General features: G+C 38.7%; 1 protein-coding gene across 3 annotated transcripts in view; it reads right to left on the reverse strand.

Moving 5' to 3' along the window:
* TGM3 (transglutaminase 3) overlaps nt 1-13,616 on the reverse strand; it is a 121,409-nt gene that overhangs the window by 82,924 nt on the left and 24,869 nt on the right. For all 3 annotated transcript variants that reach the window (XM_037811502.1, XM_037811501.1, XM_037811500.1), the window contains one exon: nt 1,757-1,876. The gene's annotated coding sequence lies outside the window, so the exon portion shown is untranslated. The remainder of the gene's footprint in view (nt 1-1,756; nt 1,877-13,616) is intronic.

The raw sequence follows: 13,616 nt of genomic DNA on the forward strand, positions 1-13,616 counted from the left end.
ACTCCCAGCTCCCTGCAGCCAGCAGAGGGCCCCACATTCTCTATAACAAACACACCAGGCTTTGTGTGCTGCTATGTGTTCTGAGTCCCTAGTTAGTTCCTTGAGGGCAAGAATCTTGTTTTCTTGGTCAGTATACATGACAGAAACTCATTATGTCATCCCTGAGCATGTTAATGGCCACATCCATTCCTCGACAAGTGTTTTAGAAGGGAATTAGAGAGGCTCTACAGGCCTGGGACTCTGGCAATCACATGGCGCCACAGTTGCGGCACTCCCATGCCCCAGGCTAGTCAGCTACAGAGTGAATAAGGCCAAGTTAGTGTCCTTTCTCATCAGTTACATTCCATAGAACTAGTTCCACTAGATGTTGATAAATGTTCTGTGAGAAAAAGGTCTTCTGGTCAAAAAAGTTTAAAAAATTTGTTAACGGTACCCTACACTCCGCCCATCTCCCCCAAAAATGTCAGTAAAGGTTTTTTAGTAAGTCCTATGTTAAAGACTTCTGTTTAATTTTGCATAACCCAGAATTTCTCAAATTTATTTATCCATGGAACTTGTTTTTGGAGACTACCTACTGTTTTTGGAGAAACACAGTTTAATGTAAATTATTTCTGCAGTAATGTTTTCACTTACAAACCCTGCTGAGGCTGTTAAAAGCCCCTCTAGGACAAAAATCACCAGTTATTGCCCAAACCAATGGACAAGACACGGAAATAAGAACAGATGTAAGAATTCAGACCATTATTATCATAATTATTACCTCATTCAGTTAACATTTGCTCAACATCAACTGATATCTACTATTAAATTCTGGGGATATAAAGATAAATAAGACAAGGTCTCCTCTCTACGGAAGAGAACTGCCTAAAGGGACAAAGAAAGTCACTGCAAAATAATGTGCTAAGTACTATAAGCAGGTGTTATGGGAAGGCAGAAGAAGGTACCAGGGAGAATTATAGAAACGGAACCTCAAATAATAAAAATGATATAGTATTAACAATACCTTTATATAGTACTTACTATGTGCCAGACAGTGCTCTAAGTACATTACCTGGATTGACCCACTTAAATCTCATGATAAGCTTACCAGGTACCTGTAGTACCTGTTTTTTACAAACAAGGTCACTGAGGCTCAGAGATGCTCAGTAACTTGCTCAAGATCACACAGCTAGAAACATGGCACAGAAGGATTCAAACCCAGGTAGCCTGGCTCCAGAGTCCGTGGTTTTCAGCTCTAGGCTGTACTGCCTGTCAGGGATGAGCATATTGCTTTTTCTAATAAAGGAAATAGTTTGGCAAGTCTTAAGTTGTTTCAAAATAAGAAGTTAAAAATATTATTTTTAAAAGAAAAAATGAAAAGAACTCTGGTGGCAGGACTTTATGGATAGAAGACTAGAGTAGAAGCCTTCTAGGCAAAGGGAATCAGGGAACAGCAAGTAGTTCTATGTGCATGAAACAGCACATGGGGAGCAACATCAGGTAAGGATGGGACCAAAAGATAGTATGGGACCAAAGTAAAACATTGTGAGGAGTCTCAAACCTATGCTAGGAAGTTCTGACTGTATCCTGTAGACTCAGCTCCTCAAACTTTCCACTAGGGTCCTCTAGGCAAGAAAGGAAAACATGAGCTTTTAGGAGAATCTAGGAGTATAGCTGGAAGAATCCTCCATGAATTTCTTGGAAGTATCCTGCTGTCATCAGAAAAATTCATGATAATTCCATATTCTACACTATAATAGAGTTTTTAATAACTTACCAGCTCAATGACCATTTTTGTAAAAGGAGTGCCAAGAAGATAAGCCGTTGTTCCTCCTGTGGCCTCAGGTATCACCCCTGGCAACCTGCTTGCACCCCTGGTTCCCAGCTGCAGGAATGGCTGCAAACAATGAGAAATCATTTAAGATGTCTGAGCTAGGGAAGGACATGATCAAATCCATGTTTTTCAAAAATAACTCTTTAGAATAGCAAGATCCTAGAGATAACTTAAATAGCCATCAAGAGGGAACTGACTAAATTAGAATCATATTTATATAATAGAATGCTATGGTACCTTCCTTAAAATATGAGAAAGATCAGCAGGAACAGATCTTTAAGGTAACAAATTAAGTGAAAAAAAGCAAGGTGTGAACCAGTGTGTACAGTATACTTCCACTTTGTATGAGGTATAGAGAGTGTGTGTGCTTTAAGAATATATCTACATACACATGCTTGTACAGGCAGAGAAAAATTTTGGAAGGTAGATGACAAACAATCAACAATGAGTACCTCTGGGGAAGAGACAGAGAATATGGAAAGAGAGAACTTGTTTTTCATTGCATACCCTTTGGTACTATTTGAATTTTGACAAAGTATACATATTGCTTTTTCTAATAAAGAAAATAGTTTAGTGAGTCTCAAGTTGTTTCAAAATAAGAAGTTAAAAATATTATTTTTTTTAAAAGAAAAAATGAAAAGAACTCTGGTGGCAGGACTTTATGGAAGAGGACTGGAATAAAAGTGAGTGATTATAGAGAAAGACCTATTAAAAAGTTACCATCCTAGAGTGAAATGACAAAAGTTGAACTAAGGAATAAAGAAGAACTTTGTGAGATAATTAAGCAGTGGAATCTACAGGACCTGGCAACTGATTAGTTATGGAAGTTATAACAAGGTGGAAGTTAAGAATAACGTCATTGATAAGAGAGATGGAGGGGCTATTCACTAGTGAAGTGTACACAAAAGAAGGAGCTAGAACATGGGGAGAGAGAATGAATTCAGTTTTGGACATACTGGGTTTGAGGTATTTTAGGGCATTCAGGTAGTGATGAATGACCTATTAGAAATATGAGTCCAGGACTTACAGTGATGATGATAAACCATCACATTTACCTTACTGCCGGCAACCTAATAAGTTGTAACAGAATAAATAATGAAACGTTTTACTCTGCTGTTCAGAAAAGTTCACATAGCAAGCTGAGATTGCTATCATTAGAAAGGCCTCCTTTCAAGGTCAGCCCTTGGCTGGCATCTGGAACTCTGATAAACAGTTCCCTACATTGATATGAAAATTTCCCTAAATGATAAGAGTGGCTCACTCTGCCTAGAATGTTTGTGGAAACAAAATGGTTTATGATGAACACATGCTTTCCTTCTAGGAATTTCCTTCAAATTCTGGTATGTGGTAGGCAGAGGGTGCTGGCATAAGCAGCCCTCAGTAAAAACCCTGGGTGCAAGTCTGTCATGGGCTTCCCCAGTAGACAGTGCTCCACACATATTGTCACAATGCATTGCTGGAGGAATTCAGCAACTCTTCTGGGAGAGGATGCTTGGAACTTTGGGCATGTTTCCTCAAAACTTTACCCCCATGTGCCTTTTTGCTTTGCGGACTTTGCTTTATACCCTTTTGCTGTAATAAATCTTAGCCATGAGTACAAGTATATTCTGAATTTTGTGAGTCCTTCTAAAATATCATTGAAACTGGAGGTGGGTCTTGGGGACCCCTGAAACATCTTCCCTCATGTGGGGGCAACCTGGAAGATACACTCAAAATCTAAATCAACATGACCTTTCTGTACTCCTCACCATCCTCAATCTCTCTCTGCCACAGTTCAGAAGGAAGAGATAACTCTAAAAGTTAATTTTTTAAAAAGCCTGGAGGTTCTTAGTAAAAAGGTGTGGAACAAATGAGGTGTGACCCTAAAGCTACACCTGTCTCGTGACTACGTCCTTACTAGCTCTGTAGCGTGCCTAAAACCAAGCTACTCATCTATGAGAGCTTTAACAAAATGCTTGGTGATGACTGGATGACCTGGAATGCCTAGTAATTCTGACAGTCTGTGACTCTGTGATTTGTTCTATATTAGAATGGCTTGGGATTCTCCCGAGACAAATCGCAACAGACGAAACAAAGGCTGAAAGTCACCAAGCCTGTAGAAGGAAGTGCAGGGTGATTCAAGAATCTAAAGTGGCCTCAAAGTAAAGAGTGACGCATACGGACTTTTGATCTTTATTATCCCCCAGCTGTCCAGTTCAGGAATCTGCCCACTCTCCCAGCCAGGCCTTGGTTCCAGAGATTCTCAGTCATAAAGGTGTGTCTCTGGGAGGAGCTGTTCAGACTAGCAATGGTTCCTTGGGCTGGATCTGCTCTGAAAACTGCCAAAGTCCCAATGCTTCTTTAAGAAATGTGGGGTTTTGATGGCCTTTCTGTGTTATAAGTCATAGTTTTTGTTGCTTCTGTACCTTCCTTGTAAGACATCATCATGAGCTGGGGTAAAAGACAAAACCTAGCAAGCCCTTCACTGTCGATGCCTCATCATCTAAGAGACTGAGTTCCTTGCTAGAGCTTTAACATTGGCTACATAGTCTTTTCTTTTTACTTTTTCCAGAATACTCGTCACTCCTTCCAGGAAAATACAACATCACCAATCTTGAAAGTAATAACTCTACTCAGCTACAGATATGCGAGCTTATTGGGATACAAAGTGCATAGCAAGAGTGCTACTCACGCACAATTTCAAACATGTATGTAAAAGTAGGTAATTGATTTTCCTATATACAATTATAAAGACCATCTAAGTCTTTGTAAACTGTAGTCTTTTTTAGATAACCCTTGAATACAGGCTGCTGGCAATCTGGGATTCCTTTGTCAGATAGCAAGGCACATGGAGACGTCTAATAGTCCTTCTCTCCTGGGTTTCATTGCTTTCAGCTTCTGCTGCCCCATCTGTGACTTTCTTTCTGAGCTTTTCTCTTTTATCTTCTTATAAAAGGACTCCAGCAAGAGGATTAAGATCCACCCTGAATGAGGTGGGTCACATCTCAAGTTAAAATCCTACTCACCAAAAGATCCTACATACAATGGGTCCACACCCACAGGAATGGATTAGCTTTAAGAATATGATCTTTTCTTCAAACCATCTCATCACCCCTCTTCAATTTATTGTAAGAGTTTGCACAAGAATTGGAGTTAAGTCTTCTTGGAATGTTTGGTAGAATTCCCCTGTGAAGCCATCTGGTCTTGGGCTTTTCTTTGTTAAGAGGTTTTTTATTACTGATTCAATGTCTTTACTAGTAATTGGTTTGTTGAGATCTCCTATTTCTTCTTGAATCAATGTAGGTAGTTTGCTTTTAAGAATTTGTCCATTTCATCTAGGTTGTCTAATTTATTGGCATATAGCTGTTCATAGTATCCTCTTATAGTCCTTTTTATTTCAGCAGGGTCCACAGTAATGTCCCTTTTTTTCGTTTCTGATTTTTGTTATTTTATCCTCTTTTTTTTCTGTCAGTCTAGCTAAAGGTTTGTCAACTTTATTGATCTTTTCAAAGAACAAACTTTTTTTTAATTCTCTCTATTGTTTTTTCTTTTGCTTTGTTTTCTATTTCATTTATCTCTAATCTCTATTTCCTTCCTTCTGCTTGCTTTGGGTTTAGTTTGCTCTTCTTTTTCTAATTCTTCCAGTTTTGAGGTTACATCTCTGTTTTGAAGTCTTTCTTCTTTTTTAAGCATTTAGAGTTATAAATTTCCCTCTCAGCACTGCCTTCACTGCATCCCATAAGTTTTAGTATGTTGTATTTTCATTTCATTTCTTCTGCCTCAAGAGATTTCCTAATTTCACTTCTGATTTCTTCTTTAACTCACTGACTGTTTAAGAGTATGTTGTTTAATTTCCACATATTTGTGAATTTTCCACTTCTCCCTGTTATTGATTTCTAGCTTCCTTCTGTTGTAGTTGGAAAATATACATTGTATGATTTCAGTATTTTTTAATTTATTGAGACTTATTTTGTGACCCAAAATATAATCTATCCTAGCGAATAATCCTTGTGCACTCGAGAAGAATGTGTATTGTTTTTGTTGGGTGCAGTGTTCTATATATGTCTATTTGATTCAGTGTATCATTCAAGTCCTGTACTTACTTATTGATCTTCGACTAGATGTTCTATCCATTATTGAGAGTGGTATGTTAAAGTCTTCCACTATTAATGTAGAACCATCAATTTCTCTCTTCATATCTGCATTTGCTTCATCTATTTTGGGGCTCTGCTGTTAGGTGCATTTATATTTATAATTGTTACATCTTCTGGTTGAATTGTCCCCTTTCAGTATATAATGACCGTCTTTGTCCCTTGTATTAGTCAGGGTTCTCTAGGGAAACAGAACCAACAGGAGATATCTGTAAATATGAGATTTTATAAAAATGTCTCATGCAACTGTGGTGATGCATAAGTCCAAATTCTGTAGGGCAGGATGCACCAGTCTAAATTCCATAAGGCAGGCTGTAAACTGGCAACTCTAATGAAGGTCTTCAATGAACTCCTCAGGAGAGGCTGGCTGGCTGAAGGAGAAGTGAAAGTTCTCTCTTCTCCCTTAAAATTCTTCAACTGACTGGGTTAAATCCAACTGATTGTATTCTCTCATTGCAAAAGAAGACACTCCCTTAATTGATTGTAGATGTAATCAGCCACAGATGCAACCAACTGACTGATGATTTAATAAACCAGCCTTCTGGTTTATTAAACAGCTATGAAATGTCCTTGCAGTAATGGTTAGGCCAGTGCTTTCTTGACCAGACAACTGGGCACCATCACCTGGCCAAGTTGACACATGAACCTAACCATCACATCCCTTGTAACTTTTTGAATTAAAGTCTATTTTATCCAATATTAATATAGCCAACCCAGCTCTCTTTTGGTTACTACTTGCATAGTGTATATTTTTTCCATCCTTTCACCCTCAACCTACTTGTATCTTTGAATTTAAGATGAGTTTCTTGCAGACAGCATATAGTTGGGTCATACCTTTTTATCCATTCCGCCAATCTCTGCCTTTTGACTGGACAGTTTAATCCATTTATATTTAAAGCCACTATTGATAATACAGGACTTTCTTCTGCCATTTTGCTATTTAGCCTTGTAAGTCTTATGCCATTTTTGTACCTCATTTCTGTTAATGCCTATTTTTGTATTTATTAGCTTTTTCGTGTGTTGCATCGTATTGAGTGCCTTTTCATTTCTATCTGGATATATTCTTCATTTAGTTTCTTTGTGGTTAATATAGGGTTAAATTTTAACATCCTAAATATATAATAATCATATTTGGTTTGATACCAACTTTGATGGCATATTCATATACTTTTCCTATGCCCCTCTGTCCCTCCACCATTTTTATCCTTTTTACCACTTATATCTTTGTACAGTGTACCTCATATATCTAGAAACATAGATCTATCAGTACTTTTTATGCATTTGCATTTTAGCACCTGTGTGAAGTAAGAAGTTGAGTTACACAGCAAAAAATACAATAGACAATCCTTAGTCTTAATTATTTGATTCAGTTATCTGAATCTAGCCTTGTCTAGGCCCTTCTCTTGAGAGTTCACTAAGAAATAACCAGGAAATCTTAGTTCTACCTAAATTCTATTTCTACCCAAACTAGAATATTCCCTCTACCTTTCACTACCCTGAGGAAACAATGATGGTTTCCTGGATGGTTAAGAGCGGGACTCTCAAGCCAGAAAGACTTGGCTTCAAATGCCACTGATGCACTTTGAATAGGTTACCCAGTCTCTCTGAGCTTCAATTTCCTGGCCTGTAAAATAGGAGGGCTATGAGAAGTAAATATAATAATTCACATGACACACTTAGTCTGTGCCTTTCACATAACAAGCATTGAATAAAGGCAGCCATTACTATTATTATTATTATTATTATTGTTTCTCACCACAGCTAAGGCTTTCTGACCCTCTAATTCTCCTTAATCTCCAAGCTTAAGTCTTAGAGGTTCCCCACCAACAGTAGTTGTGACTTTTTCTCCCATTTCCTTCTTATCTTTTATTAACTTGCCACTCATTTTCCCTTTTCTTTTCCTCTTAGAGATTGTTCTCTAAGACATCTGAGTCCTATAGGCCACTGTATCCTTGGTTTAGCAACTTTGATCCTAGGTATACTCTCCATAATTCCTCCTCACCCATCTACTTTTAACACTTCCATTTTAGTCAACTAGTACATGTACATGGAAAATTTTACAGTCTACAAGCAGAATTTTCATGTCAGATAGGACACAAAAAATTTTCTTCTTATGATACTAGGAATTAATGGTTAATGAGGGCTTCCAGAAAAATAGCTCATTTCTTGTTTTAGTGCTGAGTTTTTAAATAACTCTAAAGGGGGTATATTGTTAGTTAAGATATCTAAATAACCAATTATCTTTTTTGGATATGACGCTTCATTCATCCTGAGGTTCTGTTTGGGTCCTACCCCCTTCTGCCAGAATAACAACAATCATATGTCAAATTGCCTAGTTGTGTGGACTTCTGAAATCTGCAGAGAAAAATTAAGTATGAGACCCCTATCACAATTCCAGCGCAGGTAGCTCCAAGGAGAGGCAAAAGAGGGCACTTAAATGTTAGATTCAAGAAGTAGTACAGAGGCGGGGCAAGATGGTAGACTGGTGAGCTGTATGTTTTAGTTACTCCTCCAGGAAAGTAGGTAAAAAGCCAGGAACTGAGTGGACTGGACACCACAGAGCAATCTGTCTTTGGGCATACTTCATACAACACTCATGAAAACGTGGAACTGCTGAGATCAGCGAAATCTGTAAGTTTTTGCGGCCAGGGGACCCGCGCCCCTCCCTGCCAGGCTCAGTCCCGGGGGAGGAGGGGCTGTCAGCTCCAGGAAGGAGAAGGGAGAATTGCAGTGGCTGCTCTTACCGGAAACTCATTCTACTGATTCAAACTCCAACCATAGATAGACTGAGGCCAGACACCAGAGACTCTGAGAGCAGCCAGCCCAGCAGAGAGGAGACAGGCATAGAAAAAAAAAACAACACGAAAAAACTCCAAAATAAAAGCAGAGGATTTTTGGAGTTCTGGTGAACACAGAAAGGGGAAGGGCATATGCAAATCCCGAAGCAAGGCTGATCTCTCTGCCCTGGGCACTTTTCCTTAATGGCCCTGGTTGCTTTGTCTATTAGCATTTCAATAACCCATTAGATCTCTGAGGAGGGCCGTTTTTTTTTTTTTTTTTTTTTTTTAAATCCTTTTTGCTTTTTCTAAAACAATTACTCTAAGAAGCTCAATACAGAAAGCTTCAAAGAATTGAAATTTGGGCACGTCAAGTCAAGAGCAGAACTAAGAGAGCTCTGAGACAAAAGGCAATAATCCAGTGGCTGAGAAAATTCACTAAACAACACAACTTCCCAAGAAAAGGGGGGTGTCCGCTCACAGCCACCATCCTGGTGGACAGGAAACACTCCTGCCCATCGCCAGCCCCATAGCCCAGAGCTGCCCCAGACAACCCAGTGTGACGGAAGTGCTTCAAATAACAGGCACACACCACAAAACTGGGCGTGGACATTAGCCTTCCCTGCAACCTCAGCTGAATGTCCCAGAGCTGGGAAGGGGGAGCAGTGTGAATTAACAGAGCCCCATTCAGCCATCATTTGAGCAGACTGGGAGCCTCCCAACACAGCCCAGCAGCCCAGAACTGCCCTGGGGGGGACGGCACTCACCTGCGACATAGCACAGTCATCCCTCAACAGAGGACCCGGGGTGCACAGCCTGGAAGAGGGGCCCACTTGCAAGTCTCAGGAGCCATACGCCAATACCAAAGACTTGTGGGTCAGTGGCAGAGACAAACTGTGGCAGGACTGAACAGAAGGATTAGACTATTGCAGTAGCTTTAAAACTCTAGGATCATCAGGGAGATTTGATTGTTAGGGCCACCCCCCCTCCCCGACTGCCCAGAAACACGCCCCACATACAGGGCAGGCAACACCAACTACACACGCAAGCTTGGGACACCAATTGGGCCCCACAAGACTCACTCCCCCACTCACCAAAAAGGCTAAGCAGGGGAGATCTGGCTTGTGGAGAACAGGTGGCTCGTGGACGCCACCTGCTGGTTAGTTAGAGAAAGTGTACTCCACGAAGCTGTAGATCTGATAAATTAGAGATAAGGACTTCAACTGGTCTACAAACCCTAAAAGAACCCTATCAAGGTCAGCAAATGCCACGAGGCCAAAAACAACAGAAAATTATAAAGCATATGAAAAAACCAGACGATATGGATAACCCAAGCCCAAGCACCCAAATCAAAAGACCAGAAGAGACACACCTAGAGCAGCTACTCAAAGAACTAAAGATGAACAATGAGACCCTAGTACGGGATATGAAGGAAATCAAGAAGACCCTAGAAGAGCATAAAGAAGACATTGCAAGACTAAATAAAAAAATGGATGATCTTATGGAAATTAAAGAAACTGTTGACCAAATTAAAAGATTCTGGACACTCATAGTACAAGACTAGAGGAAGTTGAACAACGAATCAGTGACCTGGAAGATGACAGAATGGAAAATGAAAACATAAAAGAAAGAATGGGGAAAAAAATTGAAAAACTCGAAATGGACCTCAGGGATATGATAGATAATATGAAACGTCCGAATATAAGACTCATTGGTGTCCCAGAAGGGGAAGAAAAGGGTAAAGGTCTAGGAAGAGTATTCAAAGAAATTGTTGGGGAAAACTTCCCAAATCTTCTAAACAACATAAATACACAAATCATAAATGCTCAGCGAACTCCAAATAGAATAAATCCAAAAAAAACCCACTCCGAGACATATACTGATCACACTGTCAAACATAGAAGAGAAGGAGCAAGTTCTGAAAGCAGCAAGAGAAAAGCAATTCACCACATACAAAGGAAACAGCATAAGACTAAGTAGTGACTACTCAGCAGCCACCATGGAGGCGAGAAGGCAGTGGCACGATATATTTAAAATTCTGAGTGAGAGGAATTTCCAGCCAAGAATACTTTATCCAGCAAAGCTCTCCTTCAAATTTGAGGGAGAGCTTAAATTTTTCACAGACAAAGAAATGCTGAGAGAATTTGCTAACAAGAGACCTGCCCTACTGGAGATACTAAAGGGAGCCCTACAGACAGAGAAACAAAGACAGGACAGAGAGACTTGGAGAAAGGTTCAGTACTAAAGAGATTCGGTATGGGTACAATAAAGGATATTAATAGAGAGAGGGAAAATATGGCAAACATAATCCAAAGGATAAGATGGCCGACTCAAGAAATGCCTTCACGGTTTTAACGTTGAATGTAAATGGATTAAACTCCCCAATTAAAAGATATAGATTCGCAGAATGGATCAAAAAAAATGAACCATCAATATGTTGCATAGAAGAGACTCATCTTAGACACAGGGACACAAAGAAACTGAAAGTGAAAGGATGGAAAAAAATATTTCATGCAAGCTACAGCCAAAAGAAAGCAGGTGTAGCAATATTAATCTCAGATAAAATAGACTTCAAATGCAGGGATGTTTTGAGAGACAAAGAAGGCCACTACATACTAATAAAAGGGGCAATTCAGCAAGAAGAAATAACAATCGTAAATGTCTATGCACCCAATCAAGGTGCCACAAAATACATGAGAGAAACATTGGCAAAACTAAAGGAAGCAATTGATGTTTCCACAATAATTGTGGGAGACTTCAACACAACACTCTCTCCTATAGATAGATCAACCAGACAGAAGACCAATAAGGAAATTGAAAACCTAAACAATCTGATAAATGAATTAGATTTAACAGACATCTACAGGACATTACATCCCAAATCAACAGGATACACATACTTTTCTAGTGCTCACGGAACTTTCTCCAGAATAGATCATATGCTGGGACATAAAACAAGCCTCAATAAATTTAAAAAGATTGAAATTATTCAAAGCACATTCTCTGACCACAATGGAATACAATTAGAAGTCAATAACCATCAGAGACTTAGAAAATTCACAAATACCTGGAGGTTAAACAACACACTCCTAAACAATCAGTGGGTTAAAGAAGAAATAGCAAGAGAAATTGCTAAATATATAGAGACGAATGAAAATGAGAACACAACATACCAAAACCTATGGGATGCAGCAAAAGCAGTGCTAAGGGGGAAATTTATAGCACTAAACGCATATATTAAAAAGGAAGAAAGAGCCAAAATCAAAGAACTAATGGATCAACTGAAGAAGCTAGAAAATGAACAGCAAACCAATCCTAAACCAAGTACAAGAAAAGAAATAACAAGGATTAAAGCAGAAATAAATGACATAGAGAACAAAAAAACAATAGAAAGGATAAATATCACCAAAAGTTGGTTCTTTGAGAAGATCAACAAGATTGACAAGCCCCTAGCTAGACTGACAAAATCAAAAAGAGAGAAGACCCATATAAACAAAATAATGAATGAAAAAGGTGACATAACTGCAGATCCTGAAGAAATTAAAAAAATTATAAGAGGATATTATGAACAACTGTATGGCAACAAACTGGATAATGTAGAAGAAATGGACAATTTCCTGGAAACATATGAACAACCTAGACTGACCAGAGAAGAAATAGAAGACCTCAACCAACCCATCACAAGCAAAGAGATCCAATCAGTCATCAAAAATCTTCCCACAAATAAATGCCCAGGGCCAGATGGCTTCACAGGGGAATTCTACCAAACTTTCCAGAAAGAACTGACACCAATCTTACTCAAACTCTTTCAAAACATTGAAAAAAATGGAACACTACCTAATTCATTTTATGAAGCTAACATCAATCTAATACCAAAACCAGGCAAAGATGCTACAAAAAAGGAAAACTACCGGCCAATCTCCCTAATGAATATAGATGCAAAAATCCTCAACAAAATACTTGCAAATCGAATCCAAAGACACATTAAAAAAATCATACACCATGACCAAGTGGGGTTCATTCCAGGCATGCAAGGATGGTTCAACATAAGAAAAACAATCAATGTATTACAACACATTAAAAACTCGAAAGGGAAAAATCAATTGATCATCTCAATAGATGCTGAAAAAGCATTTGACAAAATCCAACATCCGTTTTTGATAAAACACTTCAAAAGGTAGGAATTGAAGGAAACTTCCTCAACATGATAAAGAGCATATATGAAAAACCCACAGCCAGCATAGTACTCAATGGTGAGAGACTGAAAGCCTTCCCTCTAAGATCAGGAACAAGACAAGGATGCCCGCTGTCACCACTGTTATTCAACATTGTGCTGGAAGTGCTAGCCAGGGCAATCCGGCAAGACAAAGAAATAAAAGGCATCCAAATTGGAAAAGAAGAAGTAAAACTGTCATTGTTTGCAGATGATATGATCTTATATCTAGAAAACCCTGAGAAATCAACGATACACCTACTAGAGCTAATAAACAAATTTAGCAAAGTAGCGGGATACAAGATTAATGCACATAAGTCAGTAATGTTTCTATATGCTAGAAATGAACAAACTGAAGAGACACTCAAGAAAAAGATACCATTTTCAATAGCAACTAAAAAAATCAAGTACCTAGGAATAAACTTAACCAAAGATGTAAAAGACCTATACAAAGAAAACTACATAACTCTACTAAAAGAAATAGAAGGGGACCTTAAAAGATGGAAAAATATTCCATGTTCATGGATAGGAAGGCTAAATGTCATTAAGATGTCAATTCTACCCAAACTCATCTACAGATTCAATGCAATCCCAATCAAAATTCCAACAACCTACTTTGCAGACTTGGAAAAGCTAGTTATCAAATTTATTTGGAAAGGGAAGATGCCTCGAATTGCTAAAGA

The sequence above is a fragment of the Choloepus didactylus genome, chromosome 19, assembly GCF_015220235.1.
Source record: "Choloepus didactylus isolate mChoDid1 chromosome 19, mChoDid1.pri, whole genome shotgun sequence".
Classification (NCBI taxonomy): Eukaryota; Metazoa; Chordata; class Mammalia; order Pilosa; family Megalonychidae; genus Choloepus; species Choloepus didactylus.